The sequence below is a fragment of the Euprymna scolopes genome, chromosome 2 (assembly GCF_053919585.1).
Source record: "Euprymna scolopes isolate OS-2025 chromosome 2, ASM5391958v1, whole genome shotgun sequence".
In the NCBI taxonomy this organism is placed as follows: Eukaryota; Metazoa; Mollusca; class Cephalopoda; order Sepiida; family Sepiolidae; genus Euprymna; species Euprymna scolopes.
This window is the reverse complement of record NC_136483.1, coordinates 202,362,570-202,381,887: the sequence shown is the minus strand read 5'-3', so window position 1 is coordinate 202,381,887 and position 19,318 is coordinate 202,362,570. Positions and strand designations below refer to the sequence as shown.

The 19,318-nt window shown below is 36.5% G+C and overlaps 1 protein-coding gene across 1 annotated transcript in view; it reads left to right on the top strand.

Annotated features, from left to right (window-relative positions):
- Nucleotides 1-13,626: 13,626 nt before the first annotated feature.
- LOC145302159 (uncharacterized) overlaps nt 13,627-19,318 on the top strand; it is a 140,403-nt gene continuing 134,711 nt past the window's right edge. The window contains exon 1 of the mRNA XM_080144636.1: nt 13,627-13,877. The gene's annotated coding sequence lies outside the window, so the exon portion shown is untranslated. The remainder of the gene's footprint in view (nt 13,878-19,318) is intronic.

The following is a 19,318-nucleotide window of genomic DNA, read 5'->3' as shown; positions in this document are numbered from 1 at the left end:
TATCCAATCATGGTTGATGGAACAAGAGCATACTACCCACGCAAAGTAAATAAAGAGTTCCGTCTAAATTCCCGAGTTCGACAAGATCGATTGAAACATTGTAAAAATTACATTCAAGATGTGAACAGTAATTCGACGAATCCAAATAATATGTTTTGAGGGTGAGTTTATTTTAGTTGTGTTAGGGTTATGGTTGTAAAAAAAAAAGTGATCAACTTTATCCTGTTCATCTGTAGAGGAAGTGATAGATTGAAGCTGAAGTCTGGCAGCATGGGGTGGAGAATGATCTGCCAAATTTGTGCCAGAAAATCCAGCTTTTATCTTTTCACCACCAACGATCTGATCCATGCTTGGCCCCAACTATATCAATGGCTTTCCTACTTTGACAAACTTCTTGGTCTAACCTACACTCTTGACCTGAAATGGAAGACCTTCATCAAATCTGTTGTGAAGGTTGCTGAAAAAAAAAATGCGTTATTTTACTGCTCTAGAAGATACCTCATACACAACACAATCCTCTATCTGTATAAGAGCCAGATACATCATAAAATGATGTACTGTTGCCACATCTGGGCAGGAACTGCTCAGAACGTCCTATCCTACCTTGACAAAGTTCAAAATCGGCTTCAAAATCTAGTAGGTGGTGCCCTTTTCTCTTCTCTTCTTGTTGTGACCTAGTCTCTGCTCTATCATTATTTTCATGGTAAGTGCTTGTCTGAGCTTCAATCTATGATCGCCTCTTGCCAAACTTTCACAAAAAAACCTCATCTGGCTGCAACCACACACTGTCAAAATCTGCAGCAGAGAGATGAAACTTTAAACTATTTGCCAAAAACTTTACAGCTAGTTCTACTCTATGCGACGAAGGCCATCAACTCCTCATATTTCCTCCTATAACGGACAACATGCTATGCAACATACAAATATCTGTGCGTGATGTCGCCAAGCTAATCAAGAACCTTCATTCCAGTATAGCAACTGGCCCTGATGGCATTCCAATTATAGTGTTGAAAAAGCTTCAACCAGAACTTGCCCCCATACTGTTTAACTTGCCCCCAAAACTGTTTAAGCCTTGTCTTAAGGAGAATTGCTTCCCAACACCCTGGAAAACCTCGTCAGTATGCCCTGTATTTAAGAATTCAGGTGGTAGGTCATCTCCCTCTCAGTACAGACCAATAAGTCTCCTGTGTGTCATGAGTAAGTTGCTGGAATCCATATTAAATAAAGAAGTAGTCAACCACCTTAGCAGAAATAACCTTCTTAGTGACATGCAATATGGTTTCCGTTCTGCTAGATCTACAGTAGATGTGCTAACGGTTATATCTCATAGAATTAGTGAATCTCTCGACAAAGACTTCCTTTCTAGGTCAATTGCTCTTGACATATCAAAGGGCTTCGATAAGGTATGGCATAAAGGCCTACTTTACAAGATTTCCAGCTACAGTATAACTGGAAATGGTTTCTCAATTATCAAATCATTTCTCTCTGATAGGCTCATAAGAGTAGTAGTTGATGGGCAGAAATTAGAAGCCCACCATATTAATGCTGGAGTCTCTCTTCCTGGGCCCAACTCTCTTCCTGATCTACATCAATGATCTTCCAAAACACATACTTAAATCATTTGTTGACATCTATGCTGATGACTCGACCATTTTTGGCAACACATCAAAGGCTGTAAATGACAAATTAGGAGGCATTACTTTCATAAAGATCTTTGAACTTTCTAATTTTGTGATTATGTTTTCAGTTGAGTTTGTCACTGTTTTTTCGTTTGCTTGTTTATGCACAGCCTAGCATTCATATTGCTTTGTCAATTATTGCCAAACTTGATCAAAATATCAGTAACAGTCTTGTGACGCCACATGAACGATAATGTCCACATCTACCTCTTCTGCTGAGGCTATGATCATCAGTTGACGTCAACTCATTTCAATCTGCCTTGAGCCATACACTGTATTCAAATGTTCCCAACTAAAATCTGTGCTTAACTGTCGCAAACACAAGACCGTTTGTAAACTGTCTCTAATTGTTATAAACAATCACAAAATTCTGTTACTCCTAAAATAGTGACCTCCTTTGTCCCAATCCTCGCCACACCTTGATTAACAATTCTATTTAAGTTTTCTTTTGTTTATTTGGTGCACAACTTCTTCCTACACTTTTGTTTTGCTGATAAAATTATTTTCTCTTTTTTTTGTTATATTATTTTTATTTTTTTTTTTTTGTTGCTTCCTAATATTTTGGAGGGGGGGAATGACGTCGTGAATATCACAGCCTAACTTGAAACTGATTTAATTTTGGGATTTCTAGGTTAAAGATAAATGTCACAGAAAAGGCTTTGGTTCTGTTCATTATAGAGACCCACTACTTGGCACATATTTTAGCCAATGAAGTCCTACATCTTATATAGTTCTTACCTTGAGCTTAGCATTGAAAAGTTCTGTTATTGTTGAAAATTTGATGGAGTTTCAACTTCAAATGGGATTTATGGATCAGATACTCTTTGCTAAGAATAATCATCATGAAAAAAATTCTAGCGTGTTAGATAAAACTTTGACCCATCCTTATGTTGTCAAGTGGAGGTAATCGGTTTCATGACTGACTTAAGTTCTTGTTTTTGTTTTTATTTTCTCCCTTTCACACATTTGTGAATATATCCGACAATTGATATACATTTTGTGGCTGATGCTTTAAAGATTTGGGGATTTACATCTGCATCGGTGTTGCCCTGTTTTTGGGTGTTTTTTTTTTTTTGCACCAAACAAAGCATATTGTCATTAAAGCATAAGGATAGGATCCAGATTCATACTGAAAAAATGTAGGTGGGGAGTTGAACTGCAAGGTGCTTGTTCACATTGCATTTAAACTTCTGCATGTCGGTCAGTGGCAGCAGCACCTGACCGTCTCGGGTGACAATGGTGTAGCTCTGCTAAAGTGGAGCTACATAGCTGGGCAATATGATATGGGAGTATAACTTTTACTCATGCAGCAGTCTCCCTCTCCGTGAAGCTAGAGGATCCAAAGAAAAGACAGCTTGATTCTAATTGCACCACAGCCTTATCGACTTAATCTCCGGATTTTCTGTCAGGGTTTATCTCCTTACGATAATTCCAGTTTTGAATCAGAGTTGCCTTCTCCTAGATGGATCACCATTTAAAGTTGATGAGCCGCACCTGCCCAAAGTGACTGGTTTTGCCCCTTCTCCGAGTTGGTAAAAACAGTTCTGCTATCCTTCGTAGCTAAGCCACACGAGAAAACCAGAAGCTGCACTGGATTGTCAGAGGTTATTTGAGATGTACAGGATGAGGATATTTGAGGGTGGGGGGAGCTTATCCCGATTACCACCATTGGACGTGGGATTTTGCGGCTAGGTGATTTGGTTGGATGTATTTTCATTAAAGATGTATCACTGCAGTAAGTCCATTGGAGCATATTCCATTGAAATACTTGTAAATCAAGCACAGGGATGCAATATTGTGGTGATGTGACAGTTGCTGAAGCTTAGCAGACAAGGCAGGACCTATTCAAGAGGGAAAGGCTAGTGTGTGGCAACAATAGCCCATACACGTGCGAATGGCAACTTTATAGAGATATGGGATTCTGACAATTGTGAAATATCAGTGTGAGAAAAAGTATCATTTTCCCACCATGAAAAGAATCCACTTGTATTTTGTGATGTTGCTAGTCTCAGTCTTTTTTTATAAATATTATTAAGATGTGTTTTTCAGAAATTTTTTGTTTTTATGGCAATCAACCTCAGACAAGCCATTTGATGTGAAGCCATTTAATGTAAGGAATTAAAATAAAGCAAAAAAAAAAATACTTCAAGGTCTAAAACCTGCTAACGACAAATGTGATATGAACATATTCTGACCCAGAAAACAGCAATTCTTCCCCCTTTGTCCAAAACATAATTCATCAAATGTGAGGATTAAAGGACAAAATAAGGGAAGTGAGAGTTAAGAGGATGCCGAGAGTAAACACAAAATTATCTGATCTATTCCCTGCTTCCTTTGTTCCAGCTCGTTTGACTCATTGGTCCAGAGGTCTTCATTAATTTGCTGTTTTGATGCCTTATTTCAATGCAGCTTCCAATTCCAGTAACGTTTTCCAAGAACTTATCAAACTTTCTTCCCACTTACTGTTTCTTTCTACTTATAGCTTTAGTCTTTTAAAGACTAACGTCAATAGGCATCTCCCGTTTTTGCGGTAATCACCTTTCATTCTTGTTAGATTCTTAAATCAAGTGGCTTCACGCCTTGTCTGGGGGGATTTCCATATAAAAAAAATAGAACTTTGGCCTATCCTTACAATGTCAGAAGGAGATACGTGATTTCACGGCTGACTTACGTTTTTTTCTTTTTTTTTTTTTTTTTTTGTTGTTGTTTTCATTTTCTCCTTTTCACGCACTCCTTTTTTTTTTCCTGAGTCACGACATATTAGACAGCTCAGCCTCATCTGTCTCATCCACTTTAGTTCACACTATCAATTGCAAAACTCTGCCAGCTGTTTTATTGCACATCCACAATGTAAATTGTGTTCAGTGTCAGAAGGCCATCCTCCCAGGCATCATCTCCTACTTTCGTAGGAAAGTGAAGAGTGTATTACTTGCTTCCTAAAACATCCTAATCTTTTAGCTACTAATTCAGGGTGACCTTTTCGGGAACCGAATTTTCCTAGCATTACAAACTGACCGTTGTTGTTGTAGGAAGAGATGGGGGTAAATATACTGAAACACATACAAATAGACAAGTATCTCAAATGTAACGTGATATTTTTTAGACCATTTGCTTTATCCAAAAACGGATATTATACAACACTAATACAGTAGTCATTAACACTCCTAAGTACACGCTTAAAGCGTAATACGCAAAAATGAATCATTTATATACATTGATAAAAATATTTTTAAAAAAAGCTACAATAATTCTTAATAGTACTTAATATCCATCAAAACTTGTATCCTGAAAATTGATGTGACACCCAGTTTGCGATACTGACTTCCGGAAATAAAGAAATAAATTTAAAAAAATAAAACAGACAAAAGAATAGCCTCACCAAACAGTTGTATATGTTTCTTTTTATTTTCTCCCCTGAAGAAGAGATGCTACTCTCGAAAATTAGGGACATCAACACCTACCATCTTGTACGACACATTATGTTGGTAAATAAGCATAATATAATTGAAAATTTCTAATATTGTTATTATTCTTTTATATGCTAACTCGTGTCCATGGTGTTTCCTACAAACCACATTGATATAGCCCTCAAACACAATTTCTTTACTCATGACATTTTTTTAACTAGCAGCAGCCATGTTAGAATTGGAACCCACATAAAGCAAAATCACTTAAGAAATGTAATCGCCAAAATACGATACGGTTTATACAGGGTGGTCGCTAGAAAAGCGGGAAATTTGAACGTCAGCTTAGATCATGAATAAAATGTGTGATTGCTATTTTTTGATTGGTGTCGTGTGAATGTTGTAAAAATAAATCATTGTTTGACGCTACAGTGAAGTGCACGGACGACATTTTGAGTATCTATGAGTATAATATAACATTTGTCTTTGAAAAACTTTGTAAAAATTATTCTTTGTAAAAATAAATCGTTGTTTAACAAATTTCCCGCTTTCCTAGCGACCACCCTGTATTTTGAAACCCTACTTGTTGTTTTAGAGAACGGATAGACAGTGTAGTATTTGTTTAATTGCAGAAGGCCATCCTCCTAGGCATTATCTTCTTTCATAGAAAAGGGGAGTTATGTTTATTACCTATTGTTTGAATCACCCAGATTCACTGGAGTGCCGATGGGACTATATTTATTGATTTCCAATCCAATGAGAAGGAAAGTGCAATAGAATATGTCGAAACAAACACACGTCTAAAGTTTCAAATATGGTCATGTTTTAAACTAGTGACAGCCATATTGGATTTGGGACCGATAAAATCTCCCTCTCACACATACACAGCAATATATAATTGCTAAAACTGAGGCTGCTTTTATTCCGAAACTTTACACACAAATAGTGTAGTATCTGTTCAGTGTTGGAAAGACATCCTCCCAGGCATTATCTTCTTCCTTTGTACTGGAAACTCCATAAGCAAGTCTTCTTTCCTAGAGCTACCCGTCTGTGGAACACAATACCATGGGACTACTTCCAAGCTGACTATAACATGATCGTTTTCAAGTCCAACGTAAACAAATTCTTGTTGATCCTTCCTCGTAAATGACCAATATGTAGCAGAAACAAATAGAACTCTTTTTCTTGTGCGTCAGTGCCTCCCCTGACTGTGCAATATGGCACGTACTGACCAATCAGAGGTATAGCGCAGGGACCTTCCTTATCCCCGAAGGAACTCTAACTGCTCTAGGTGCTCCTGTGTTCTCATGCCATCGCCTCCCTGCTGACAAACTTAAAGCAGCGAAGGCTGAATTCAATCATATGCTACAGTTGGGAATAATATGCCCCTCGTCCATTCCATGGGCTTCCCCTTTGCATATGGTCCCAAAATGTGACGGAGATTGGCGTCCGACTGGAGACTACCGACGACTCAATGACGGTACCTGATCATTACCAAGTCCCACATATATAGGATTTTGCTTCCTCATTGCATTGTTGTAAAACCTTTTCCAAAATAGATTTGGTCAAGGCTTACCATCAAATCCCAGTAAATCCGTCCGACATACCAAAGACGGCAGTAACAACTCCATTCGGAGCGTTTGAATATTTAATTATGCCTTTCGGTTTACGTAATACCGCTAGTACTTTTCAGCGCGGTTCATGGACGAAGTAGTGTGTGATTTGGACTTCGTCTATAACTATATAGACGACATTCTTGTGGCAAGTGCCTTACCTGAGGAACACGTCACTCAACTCCGCCTAATGTTCGAACGGTTTCAGCAATACCAGGTGAGGATTAACCCTGGTAAATGCATTTTTGGTGGTTCATCACTAGTTTTCCTGGGCCACATTATCAGCCCAGACGGTATATTTCCGTTACCAGAAAAGGTGAAGGCTCTGCAAGACCTTCAACCACCTACTTCACTTCACCAACTAAGGCACTTCCTCGGTCTGCTGAACTACTACAGATGCTTTATCCCACACTATGCGGATCTTCTAGCTCCTCTTTTTGACCTGTTACATAACAGGAAGAAGAAAAATGAGCAAATCTCACTTAATGAGGTCCAGCTAAAAGCTTTCAATGAAGTGAAAACAAAACTAGCGACAGCATCTCTACTTGCACATCCTGTACCCGATGCCCAGTTTTCACTGGTCATTGACGCATCAGGCACAGCTGTAGGTGCAGTGTTGCAACAGCAGCACCAACAACAGTTACAACCTCTCGCATACTTTTTGTGACAACTGAAACCGGCAGAACAACGTTACAACACGTTTCGCCGTGAAGTGCTGGCAATGTACCTCGCAGTGAAACACTTCCAACATTCACTCGAGGGTCGTCAATTTATGATCTACACTGATCACTGTCCGCTTACATACGCACTTCGTTCTAAGCCGGACAAATATTCTTCCCATGAAACACGCCACTTGGATTTTGTTTCGCAATTTACTAGTGATATCCGACATATCTTGGGTGAGCAGAATGCAGCGGCAGACGTCTTGTCTCACCTTCCCATTAATTCTCTGTCCTCACCATCGGATATTGATTTACAGCAGATGGCCTTAGACCAGCCTAGTGTGGACACATTGGATCCATCATCACCTGAATTTGCAACTTGCAAATTCGCATACCTGCCCGTACCTACCTCGGACATGCAGATCATCTGTGACACCTCAACGGATTCATCGACAATTGAAAGCAGCATTACATTCTTACTCTGACCAACAGCGATGGAGTGAGTACTTACCGGTCGTCCTTCTTGGCTGTCGTGCCTCAGTCAAAGAGGACTTGGGTTATTCTGCAGCCAAACTAGTCTATGGAGCACCACTATCGTTGCCAGGTCAGATGCTGACCCCGATAGAGGATACAACAACTGACTCAGCTCTGTATGTCAACAGACTACGAGCCTATCTCAGTAAGCTACCACCGATGCACCCTAGGGAACAGACCATAAAATCTTTGGTCCCAAAGGACATATCAACATGGACTCACGTGTTCCTTAGAAAGGACGCAGTAAAAGCTCCCCTAACTCCACCCTACACTGGCCCTTATTGCGTACTTTCAAACTTTTATCCTCGCATTAGTGGTAAAAAAGAGACAGTTTCCATAGATAGGGTATAAAGAGCCTTTCTAAACACATTATAACATGAGCCAAACATTCCTCCAACATACACACAGCATCATCATACACCTGAGGTAAATGCTCCACATGAAAACAGTTATGTGACCACAGGTACATTGGCCAAAGAAACTATGTAAAACTCTATATTTCTGTTAAAAAAAGAAACTTCTTTCTCTCCTTTCTACAAAAAAGAATGTTTTATTTTTTAAAAAAAACGCAAATATTCCCCAACTTTTTACAGAAAACTAAGAACATTTTTTTCTTCGTAAAAACAAAAAATAACTTAAATAAATTGACATTTTTATTTAATTTTAATTTTTTTTTGCTATTTGTTCTGCTTTGTCGGGTTGTGTAGCAGAAACAAATAGAACTCTTTTTCTTGTGCGTCAGTGCCTCCCCTGACTGTGCGATATGGCACGTACTGACCAATCAGAAGAACTCTAACTGTTTCTTCATTCTCCCTATCACTTGGGAATAACTGCAAAGGCAGACAAGTTTTATCCGAGTTATATCTTTTTGGCATCTTATCCTGACTCACATCAATAAACCTTTTCCTTATAAGTTTTATGAAGTTGTTTGTTCGTTTATTCAGTAGCTTGTGTTGAAATATTTATTTTATTGGGGAGTGCCCGAAAAGCACTAACCTAACTCCCTAAAAATTGCTACCCAATCTTCACCACTACCGTTTATAATACTGATTCATTCATATGCTCGAGTAACTCCCCTTGATTGAGATTGTCGGACTGACTTCCTCATCTTGGTTGTTATGGTCACAACATTTCGGCCGTTTTACCCTCCGGCCTTCATCAGGTGTTTTGTCTCGAACTGGGGAGCCGTTTGTTAGGAGTCTCGAACCCAAGCCTTTATTATTATTACGGGGGTACCGTGTTCGGATTCTGTTTTAAATGTTACGCTTTTTTTATTGCCTTCGTTCAGGATTGACCTCAGCACCTTTTGGGTAACTGTAAACTTTGATACAACGTTTAGGACCACTCGGCCATATGTCACTAGGACAATTCTTAGCTGGGTTTTGTTAATATTAAACCTAAGTTTTTTTTTTTTTACACAGTGATCACCACTTATCAAGGCCCGGAAGCCACTCAGGGATAAGGCAAGTACATTAGCGTGGAGATTTGATGAAGTGTTTACTTTACTTTCATTAGGAATTTGTGAACGTTGGACTTGAAGACATCCAAGTTGTAGTCCAGTGGGAAGCAGGCAGACGGAACAGAGTTCCACAGGCGTGCAGTTCTAAGAAAAAAGCTTTGTTCATGGAATTCACGTTTTGATTTAGGTACAGATATAGAGTGGGGGAAATTTTTCACAGTCGATTCAGCTAGACGGGTGTTTTTCATGAAAGATTGGCGAGGGGGGACCAGAGATTGGAGTTCAGACGAGCACCTGCCATGGAAATAACGATAAAACAAGGATAGGCTCACAACGTCTCTTCTGTGGGAGAGAGGTTGCAGGGTAAAGAAAAGAGCATCCCCCACTAAGCCACAAAGTCTATTTTGTACTCTGTCAAAGCAGGATAGGCTCCTGCCCAGATATGGCAACAGTATTCCATCCTTGGACGTACTTGGTTTTTATATAGATAGAGAATTGCATCAGTAGTGAGATATCTTCTGGAGCGGTAGAAGGATCCCATCATCTTTCCAGCGACCTTGGCAACAGACTTGATGTACGTGTTCCATTTCAGATCAGGAGTAAAGGTCAAACCCAGAAGCTTGTCAAAACACGGGGCCTCACCCAGACGAGAGCCATCCATCACAATTGATGCCAGATGGGGATCAGAGCGTTGATGATGTAAGGATAGTAGTTTGGTTTTGGATGCATTAAAGGTAACCAGCCACATCTTCCCCCACTGAACCACGCGCTCGAGATCAGAGGAGAGAGAATCAGAGAGAACTTTGTCATTTACAGCCTTTGATGTGTTGCCGTAGATGGTCGTGTCATCAGCATAGATGTCAATGAATGATTTAAGTATGTGTTTAGGGAGGTCATTGATGTAGATCAGGAAGAGAGTTAGGCCCAGGATTGACCCCTGAGGGACTCCAGCATTTATATTGCAGGCCTCCGATTTTTGTCCATCTGCAACTACTCTTATGAGCCTATCGGAGAGAAAAGATTTTATGATTGAGAAAACATTTCCAGTTATACCGTAGCTGGATGGAGAGGGGAGACCATCGCCCCCTATGTGATTCATTTGTTATTCAAGGTTTTCTCTCTCTATCAGAGGTGTCCAAATTGCATTCAGCTCTATGCTTGGTTTGCTCAGTAGGTTGTTATGTCCGAGTATATGAGCTGTTTCTTTAAGTTTTCCCACTTTCCAGTGGGTCTCTCTGTTTATTATTTTTACTTCATCACATAGGGGGCGATGGTCTCCCCTCTCCATCCAGACATGGTTGGCTATACTCAATTTTTCCGTCTCCCCTTTAGTTACCGCTTTTCGGTGTTCTTCCACCCTTACTTTAAGGGGGCAGCATGTTTCACCCTTGTAAACATTTCTGCAACTGCATGGGATGGAGTATATGCAGTTCTTGGTCATGTTCTCCTCCATGCGGGGCTTCACTCGTACCAGGTGTCGTCTGAGTGTTGACTCGCTCTTGAATACCGTCCTGATGTTGTAGGGGGCACATATTCTCTGAATCTTTTCGGAGATGCCTTGTATGTATGGTAGGCAGACCATTGGAGGTTTTTGGGTTTCATAACACGTCTGGTGGATAGTATGCTATCGGGGTAGTTGTTACGACGGAGGGTATTCTTCAACCTGACCATTTCTTGGTGGTATGTAATGGTATCGCTACTTATTGTCTCTGCTCGATGTTGTAAGCAGCGTGCGATTTCATGTTTGATACTGTATGGGTGATGGGAATTGAAGTTAAGGTATTGTCCGGTGAAGGTAGGCTTGCGATATACGGATGTCTTAAACCCATGCTCTGTGCGTGATATGAGTATATCAAGGAAGGCCAGTTGGTTATCTTTTTCTTTCTCCATTGTGAACTGTATCGATGGTCTTAGAGTTCACATGGTCTAGGAGAGCCTGGATGTCTTCCTGATGGGGCCAGAGTATGAAGGTGTCATCAATGTATCTTAGCCACATGGTTGGCTTTAAGGGAGCTGAACCTAAGGCCATGTCTTCGAAGTATTCCATGTATATGTTCGCCATCACTGGTGATAATGGCGAGCCCATAGCTAGTCCTTCCTCTTGTCGATATAGGTCAGTACCCATTCTGAAGTAGGTTGTTTCTATGCAGAATATCAGCATTTCCATTAAGTTTGGTAATGGTACACATGTGTGCTCTTCTATAGAGAGGTCCGCAGCTAGTTTGTCTTCAATTACTGCTAGTGCCTCACTAGTTGGGACTTTAGTGAACAGGCTAACCACATCTAGGCTTACCATTTGGTTTGTACTGATGGGTGCTCCCTTGATCAGTTCCGTGAAGTGGGCAGAATTCTTTACATGTGTTGCTGACTTGCCTGCTAATGGGTTTATTATATCCACAAGGTACCTGCTCAGTGGGTGGCATGCTGAGCCTCGGCAACTCACTATGGGTCTGAGTGGAATACCGTCTTTGTGTATCTTGGGGAGACCGTACATATGTGGTAGCTTACTGTAATGCTGGGCCAACTGTCTATATCTTATCGGAGCGATGTGTTCCTTGTTTTTGGTAAGGATTTGTAACAGCTTTCTTTTGGTTTTCAAAGTTGGGTCCTTCTTTATTTTACCGTAGCTACCATCTGCGATTAGGCCTGCCATTTTTTTCAGAGTACTCCGACATGTCCATCACCACAGTAGCATTGCCTTTGTCTTGGCTATAAGAACCCTACAGAGTGACAGCAGTATAATAATTCTGCCAGCAGACAAAGGCAATGCTACTGTGGTGATAACAACATAGGTTTAACATTAACAAAACCAGCTAAGAATTGTCCTAGTGACATATGGCCGAGTGGTCCTAGACGTTGAATCAACCCAAAAGGTGCTGAGTTCAATCCTGAACGAAGGCAGTAAAAAAAAAAAAAAAAGTAACATTCGAAACAGAGAATCAGCAACTATGTCCCAGAGTCTAGCTGGAGTCCGAACACGGTACCCCCGTAATAATAATAAAGGGTTGCGTTCGAGACTCCTAACAAACGGTTCCCCAGTTCGAGACAAAACACCTGATGAAGGCCGGAGGGTAAAACGGCCGAAACGTTGTGACCATAACAACTAAGATGAGGAAGTCAGTCCGACAATCTCAATCAATGAAAACACCTCATCTCAAAAATACAGACAATTAGTAACTCCCCTGTAAAAAAAAAAAAAAGGTGGGGGTAGAGGTGGGGGTATTACCTGTCGCTTGAAGCACCCTCATTCGCTAGAGAGTGTTAACTGGACTATATTTTGTGCTTCTTAAGATAGAGTCGACAAATCTTTTCGAAATGTGGTTTTCAGCAAAAACAAAAGTATTGTCATCTCGAAAATAGTATTAGATTCAAAAATTACGAAAATTCATCGAGTAGAAAACTATTTATAGTTAAAAGAATTTTTTTACGGAAAATTGGGAGAAATGGCATTTTCTCTGGATGCGAACACCTTCAAGATTGCAAATACAGGGGACATACTTATCTCCCCTTTCGCCATTTTTATGGCTGAGATACTGTTTTAGACCATAACGACGCTATGGCATAGCGTTAGATTTTTTTTTTTTTTTTTCTTTTACTAAAAACACAAAAGTAGTTGTTCTCCTTGATGAATTTTCGTAATTTTTTGATATATTACAATTTTCGACATGACAAGTAAGTACTGTTAGTTTAAGCAAAACCAATATATTAAAAAAAAAAAAAATCGATCCGTCGACTCTATCTAAAAAAGCACCCTATATTTTGTTAACTTCAATGTAGAGTGACACTTGGGGGGGGGGGACTTACTTTTGCTGATTCTATAATTTTTTGTGGGGGGAAACCTGCTCCCCCCAAAAAAGGGTCACTCTGAGACTAGGCAAAAAATTACCTTAATAGAGAAGAAGGGCTTCAACTTAGTGAAATAAATAAAATGGAACACACGCAAACAGACGACAGGCGTTTTAAGTTCAAGTGTGATATCATATTACGGTCATATCCTGGAATTAAATATCCCCCTCCATCTCATTCTTGAACTTTTTATTGTTCAAATTATTCATTTTACATTGAATGATTTGGCAAATGACCCAAGAAATATTTTCTTGACAAAAGAACAAAATAAATAATTAAAAAAATAAAGCAGGCCAACATAATAACCAGTTGTCCTTCCTCGTTTAATTATTGGTCGTTTAAGTTCAAAACGACTCGCACGCACCACACCAACGCACCAGTCCACACCAACACCACTTAAGAGGCTGCGACACTTTATCGCTACAACTCATTTTACTCCAAGTTTACCAACATTCACGTGTTTTTTTGGCTCGTTCGTTTTACACACACACACATATATATATATGTATATACACATATTTATTATATAAAAGTATGTTGTATCTTTATTTATATCATTTCAAATCTAAATGATCGGATCTACTGTCGTGTCGTTAACGTTACCCGATGTAATTGACTTAAAAGGATTATTTTTTTGGAAGAAAACGAAGTCCGTGTTTTTGTGGTGTTTGGCATTTGTTGTAAGTTGAGCATTTTCTTTTTTTTTTTTGGCATTTTTATTTATTATTTTTTATCCCCCCCCCCCAAAAAAAACTTTAAAAACAACGTGGTTCTTTATTTAGATTAATGGTGCCTCCTCCCGCCTCCGAGAAATAAAATTTGTTTCAGAAGCACTGATTAACAATAATACTTGAAATTCAGGGTTTGTATTACTGTACACATAGATTCGAAAAAGTTGTCAAAAAAACAAATATATAACACATAAATGTTATCAAAGGCAAGATAAGTTACTCTTCTACATAACTAGATATGTTTTTAGTGTTTTTATTCAATGTAACATGTTTATTCAGCTCGAAAAACATACAATGTTTACCGATGTATTGGAAAATTTAAAATGGCGCCCGACTCTCTCTTTAACACGGTAAGTTTAGGAAAAGGGATTATAAATAAAAACTAGACAAAATACGGTTAAAAACTCGCTCAATATATGTTACCGTAACATAGGTTGACATATAATCGATGGGTTTTTAACAATATTTTGCATATTCTTTTATTTTTAACTCCTTTTCCCAAACTTACCATGTTAAAGAGAGTCGGCCGCCATTTAAAATTTTCCAATACATCAGTAAACACTGTATGTTTTTCGAGCTGAATAAACATGTTCCATTGAATAAAAGCACTAAAAACATATCCAGTTATGTAGAAAAATAACTTATCTTGCCTTTGATAACATTTATTTGTTAAACATATTTTTTATTTTATTTATTTTTATTTTATTTTTAATTTATTTATTTTTGACAACTTTTTCGAATCTGTACAGTAATACAAACCCGAAATTATTTTTGAATTGACATTTTAAAATATTTTATTTGATTCTTATCTAGGATTCAACCTAATCAAAAAAAAAAAAAAAAAGAAAGAAAAGAAACTACAGAAAAATCTTTATGATGTACGTACCTATCACGGAACGAAAATGTCATGTCAAAAAATCACGTAAATAATCAAGTAGTTTCATTTTTATAAAACAAATCATTTATAAACGATTTAAAGCGGTTAATGTGAAATCGGTAGCATTACAAAGTTGATCTCGCAAGTTTGAATTATTATGGACAAATCTGCCCTTATCTTTTCAAGCTGACGACGCGAGTTAGTCCCTTTTTGCTTACTCATAAAATGTGATGTTCTTATTTAAAAATAAAACTACTTAATCAATTTACGTGATTTTTGGAATATGACATCTACTTTCGTTCTGTAACGGACACGCACATCATAAAGATTTGTCTGTATTTTTGTTTTCAAGCTTGTTAAGATGCAGTTGACAGATTGATTTTTTTTTATATGTTGTTGTGGCAAGCACAAATAATATTACGTACTTAATTGACAATTAATGATTGTTCTGCCGAAAATAGTAATATATCTAAAAATTACAAAAAAATCATAGAAAAGAAATTTATTTCTAGTTAAAAGTATTTTTTATGGAAAATTGGGTAAAATCGCATTTTTCTGAGACGTTATAAAGTAGGCAGGAGGAAACTATATACACGGGACATAACTCTGAAACGAATATTTTAGATTGTGTCAAGGCTGCAATATTTGATGTCTACAGTGACTTTTTTTTATTAAAAACACAATAGCAGTTGTTCCATGCTATGAATTTTCGTAGTTTTTTTTTTTTTAATATATTACTATTTTCGACATGCTTAAAACGACATATTTAAAAGAAATCGATTTGTTGACTATATCTCAACAAGAACCATTTTTTTTTTTTTTTTTTTTTTTTTTTAATACAAAAAAGGCTTCAAAATCATATTCAGATTTTCTACGGACACAGATAATGTCGGGCAATTTCGTTTTCGCTCATTATTTTTACGGTATCTTTTGCTTTTAAACTGTCAGGTGTAAGTACAGAATAGTTAACAAAACAAGAAGAGTCACTTATCTTGCTTTTGGTATCAATTATTTATTGTATATTTATTTTATTTTATTTTTTTGTTGGTTATTGTAAACCCTTTTTTGTTTTGTTGGTTATTGTAAAACATGGCCTTTAATTTTTCGTTTCGTTTTACTTAACGCGATTTTTGGTATAATTCATAGGCTGCTTGTTAAGAGAGTCGACAGATCGATATATATTTTTTTTTTTTTAATATTTTCCCGGAAAATTGGGTGAAATTGCATTTTCCTTAAATGTGAACACCTTGAAGATTGTGAATACCAGCGACATACTTATCTCCTTTTTCGTCACTTCAATGGCTGACGTGGTGGTGCTAATGCAGAGAGTGATCCGGATCCGCGCTATTTTTTAAATCGTATTTCCACGTTTAATTAAAGTTTTATGTGTTTGTTTTTTTTTTTTTTTTATTATTCAATTGTAAAATTAAAGTACAGATTAGGTACAAAACACCCTCCCCTCCCCTAGCAGTATCAGAATTTTTGTAGGAATTTTTGACACCCCTAACACGAAACTGCGAATACAATATAAAAATCTCGTAATTTCTCTGTTAAAAGTGGGTTATTTATTTTCTTTATGGATTATACTTCCAAAATAAACTATTACAGTTGTTTTAAAAGTAATAGAAATATTTTTATTTTTTTTTTAAAAACAGTAATGAATTTTCCGAACTCAATATTTTTCAATTTTTAAACTTTAAAAATCTATCAAAATTTTTCTATTGATTCTATTTTTACGATATTTTCAGGGTCAATGTGAAATGTTATGTTCTTTCCAATAAACCGAATATAATATTTTAGACAAACGTTTTTTTTTTTTAATTCACGCCCCCCCCCATTTTCAAGTGTCTATCAATAATTAATTTACTCACAAATTGAAGAGAAAAGGTCAATAAATAATATATTCAAATTTAAAAAAAAAAAAACAGTGTTTTTTAGAATTTTACCTGTAAAGTTTGAAGTTTAAAACCTTTTTTTTAAACCACGTTATTTGTTTTTTCTTTTTTTTTTTTTAATGGAACCTTGGTCCTTGCTCCTTTAATTGAAAAAAAAAAAATTAGGGCTTGAATTACATTTTTTGAGGAGTTATAAGCTTGGAAAGACAGGGGGTCGAATAATTCACGCCTCCCATTTTGAAATGTCTAATAATAATTAATTTAGACACCGAAAAGTAAATAAGTATTAACTCACAAATTGAAGAGAAAAGGTCAATACATAATATATTCAAATTTAAAACAAAAAAAAATGTACTGTTTTTTAGAAATTTACCTGTAAAGTCCGAAGTTTAAAACCTTTTTAAAAAAAAAAAACACTTTTTTTTTTTTTTTTTTTTTTAATGAAACCTTGGTCCTTGCTCCTTTAATTGAAAAATAAAATTAGGGCTTGAATTGCATTTTTCGAGGAGTTATAAGCTTGGAAAGATGGGGTGGAATTATTCACTATTTTCACGAAATTTCTGCTCCCCATGTTAAGAATGTTTTTTTAAATAATAACGTTATTTCAGCACGGATCACTCTCTGCATGAGTACCGCTGACGTTTTGTTTGTTTGTTTGTTTAGCCGATAGCGATACTTTATTTTTATTTTTTTTATTTTATTTTTTTTTTACTAAAAACACAATAGCAGTTGTTTTACTCGATGAATTTTCGTAATTTTTGGATCTATTACTATTTTTAACATGTCAATAAACACGTAATATTGTTTTTGCTTAAAACCACATATTTGGAAATAAAACCGATCTGTCGACTTTATTTAACAAACACTAAATCATAAATTAACACTTTCCGGTATCCCACCTTCCACCTCCAAAGAAATTGAGATTCTACCCTTCTGTGCGAAAACATTTCTTTATTTTATCGAAAACTCTACTCCCGTTATTCAAGAATCTTTTTAATTTCATTTTTGTTCTGTTGCTTTTTGTTTTGATTCGAGGGAGATTGTTTCTAACCCCCTGTCTCTAAATTATGTTTAAAAACTATTAAAATTTATTTTCTTTTGAAGGGGGTTATATCTCCCTCGGTATTTTCTTTTTATTTTCTATTTTTGAGCCATTATCGAGACTTCCAAAATGGGATCCTCTCATGTTGGACATTTTTTCGTGTTCTCGCGTAACACTCAACACTCTTTTTTTTTTTTTTAACTGAATGAACACTTTAAAATAAGTTAAAGCACTAAAAACTTAGCCAGCTAGATAGAAAACTGACAGTTAGAAAAATCGATTTTATCTTTTTTAAACCAACAGACCTGTCCGAGAGCGCCCACTCCTAAACATGCCTTTTCTTTTTAAGTTTTTTTTTTTTTTTTTTTTTTTTTTCCCCGACGATTATTATAGATTACAGACTTAAGTATCATAAGAGAAACAATTTAAAAATATAATGATTTTAAGAAGGGGTTCTAATCACGTGACACGTCGGTAAAGAAATGGACAGTAAGTCTGGCAGCAATGTAGTAGAACATAAGAAAGTGAACCCCCTTCTTAAAAAAAAAAAAAGTCTTAAAAAATTTTTTTTTATTATGATAAAGTCTGTAATCTATGATAATTGTCGAAAAATTTTTTAAAAAGGTGTAAAAAAACACGTATGGGGGAGTCACTCGTACAGGTCCGTCATTTTTTTTTTTTTTTTTTAAATTATTATTGGGGGGGGGTCTCTTTTTGAACCGAATAAACACTTGAAAATAAGTTAAACTACTCAAAACTTATCCAGCTAGATAGAAAACGAACACTTCAAAAACTCGATTTTATCTTTTTTTAAAACAACAATAGACAAGTAAAAATATTTTTAAAAATATTATGTGGGGTGGAGCAGCAGCTGTAGTGTCTTTTAAAAGCAATATCTCCTTCAAGAACATAAAATTTGTTTTTTAATAGATATTTATTCAATAATTTTCTTACTTATCAAAAATGGATGAGTCTTCCGGGTACCCTTTACGGATACGCAACCTTAGTTGCGATTGTGTAAAAAAAATTGGAAATGGGTTGAGTTTTCAACCGAACGAAAAGTTGGTTTTTCTCCTTCAGCTCCATAACATATGTAGGCGGGGTCTATGTCTGTTGTTTAATTTTCGATTTTTGAGCGATTATCGAAACCCCACATAACCGCCAGACATTTTTTGTTGTTTTTGTTGTTTGTTTGTTTGTTCTAACTTAAGTCGCGGCACTACTTGTGTTTCAAGGAAAATACGCGCTTTAAAATAAGTTAAACTGTAAAAACTTATCCAGGTAGGTAGAAAAGTAACTTGTCTTTGATAATATATATATATTTTTGTTTTTTGTTCGTTTGTTTTTTTAAACACGTTTTCATTTTATTGTCTATATTGCAAAATGACCGAAAAATATTGGAGGTTCTTATCCACTATTCAACCTAATTTTAAAAAATATAAATGATGTACAAACCCGTCACAGAACGATGTTATATTCCAAGAATCACGTAAATTGATAAATTAGTGTTATATTTATAAAATATTTTTTTAAAATTTGTAGCTTATTTTAATAGAAAATTGTGTCAATTACAAGG